Source organism: Bos indicus x Bos taurus, chromosome 2, assembly GCF_003369695.1.
Source record: "Bos indicus x Bos taurus breed Angus x Brahman F1 hybrid chromosome 2, Bos_hybrid_MaternalHap_v2.0, whole genome shotgun sequence".
NCBI classification, from domain to species: Eukaryota; Metazoa; Chordata; class Mammalia; order Artiodactyla; family Bovidae; genus Bos; species Bos indicus x Bos taurus.
The window spans coordinates 52,142,501-52,145,000 of NC_040077.1; the positions used below are offsets into that span (position 1 = coordinate 52,142,501).

The window sequence follows — 2,500 nt, forward strand, 5'->3', positions numbered from 1 at the left end:
GTGGGAACTTATGTGGAGCCCCAGCAAATTTCTGGTAATTTTAACCTTTTTTAAAAAATCTCTAACATAAAACTGCAAAGTGCTTTCAGGTACAGAGAAGCTGCTATCATTTCTAGAGGGGATGAGTGGTTACAGTCATCCCAAGATGATCCTATAATAGGAAGTTGGTGGAGTCTCAGAACTTGCCCTTCCCACTGGGGCCACTGCACTGCAGAATTTCCTCTCTCATTTCACTTAATATGCATATTTTTTACATAGCTAATCTGAAATGGAAACATTTTTATCCCTATATTCAAAACTGCTTTTGTTTTATCAGCTGACATTTTACAACTCATTAATTTATAATGCGGATTTAATGCCTTTGAATGTTCCTGGGATAAAAAATTAAAGTGACCAAGCTAGTTTGTATAAAGGCTGACTGTAGTATGTTCATAGTAGTTCTTTTATATCAGTGTTTTGTACTGGAGAGCACATTCCATGGGAATATTTCAAACTGGCATGGTCCCTTCTTCTAGCATTACTTAATCTTGCATCCCCATGTGATAAAGTTATTCCCATTTTTAAATAGTGAAATTAAGGCTCATGCATTTCAGTGACACATATCCAAATTCAGAAGAAAAAAAAAAATCTCTGTTTGAATTTGCTTTGCCTTGTTGTGTCTGTCATGAGATGCCCCCACCCCGCCGCTGCTTATTAAATGAGAACTTGAACCTTGATTGAGTCCTGTGATCTTTATCCATCTAAGTGCAGAGGAGACAAGTGAGCTGTGATAAAGAAGGGCTATCAAGGATAAATCTTCCCTGGAAAAACAAGTTGCTGGATAAAAATCCTTGAAGAAGAGCTGCAATCTGTTTTTAATAGCATAGTACCTGGAAGTCAAATTTTGGGGGGGAAAAGAAGGAATAAAAAGCCAGTGTTCAGGTGAAGAGTCTTAGAACATCCCCCAACACTTACCACACATAAAGACATTCTAAGAAAGCAACTAAACCATAACCCAGTGGCTCACATAGAAATGTTCTCCAAACATCTAAGAGATTTAGGAAACCAAATGACTCAGAAAATTCCAAAGGACTTCTTTTAAAGTTTAAGCCGTATTACCAGAAGAAACATTTCTAAAATGAGGTTGTATGTCTGTCTCGTGTATTAGCTGAAGTATGAAGCATATGCTCTCCTATTATGGACCTCTTACTTGATACTTTTGCAAATCAATTTTTAAAAATAATTTTTTTTTTGCCGCACCATGTGGCATACAGGGTCTTTATTCCCTAACCAGAGATTGAACCCATGCTCCATGCATTGGGAGTGTAGAGTCTTAACCACTGGACCAGCGGGGAAGCCCCTGCAAATCAATCTTAAAGTGAAGCACCAACACCAGAACTGTGACTGGCACACATTCGGATCTTCATGTTTCATTTAGAGCTACCACATGGCTCAGCTCAGACAAGACACTGGAGCCATGGTCCCATCTTTATTATTTTGGCAGTTATCAGTGTTTTATGCTCCACAAACTGCAATCACACAAGCAATTTTGTAGGCTTCTTGTGGCAGCCTCACAGACAGGGAGCCCCTTATCGTTGTTTTTTCCCAGTTATACCAAGTTTCCTTGGATGATAGGCCAAGGCCACACAGCTGGTTATATGTTAGGATTGGGACAAGAAGACAGGTCTTCAAGCTCGTAATTCTGGAAACTGCCGCTTTATTTCTATTGTTTTCAAAGTATTGTGGGAAACATGGGTGTATTGTTAGATTCTGGTAATTGATCAAATTGGTATGCTTCTATAACTCAAATTAAAGGGATCCATGAAAGTAACAATCATCAAAGCAATTTAAAATTAAGTGACAATTTTCATTTGGGGGCATAAAACCGCCCAAAGTCCCAGGGATTTCCATTCCTTTACTATGATTGTGTGGAGTTTAAATTTAGATTGCATTCTTCTTGGAGAGTGTGTATTATTATGTATATTTCCATGTGGCTGTCATGTGCCTGGAACTGTGCTTTTAGCCTCAGGCTTTGCCACCAGCTGGCTGCAGGGCCGTGGGTGCGTCATCTGACCTCATTGTACCTGTAGAACTTCCGTTGTCCAGGGCTGACCTCAAGTGTACTTCTGCACTACAATTCTATAATGCTATGTCTCCAAATATTGGGTTGGCCAAAAAGTTCATTTGGATATTTCAGTAACATCTTGTGGAAAACCCAAACAAAGTATTTGGCCACCCAACAGACAGGAAGCTTCCTGAGGTAAGAATAGCGCATCCCTGTGTCCTCTGGACGCAACACTTTGCAGGTATTATATAAATATTTGATGACGGCATCAGAAGACTTATTGGCACACTTAGCTTGAGTAGAGTTATAGAAAATCATTATTGACCGCCTTATTAACAATTAACTTTCTATAATCTGCATATGTAATTTTCCTTTCCGTCAATGAAACGTCTGCTTCTGGTGAAGATGAAGTATTGCCCCTTCGTATCAGTTCTTTGACATGTTAATACATTAGCA

The 2,500-nt window shown here is 39.1% G+C and overlaps 1 protein-coding gene across 5 annotated transcripts in view; it reads left to right on the top strand.

Annotated features, from left to right (window-relative positions):
* ZEB2 (zinc finger E-box binding homeobox 2) overlaps positions 1-2,500 on the top strand; it is a 132,979-nt gene that overhangs the window by 82,568 nt on the left and 47,911 nt on the right. The window lies entirely within an intron of this gene.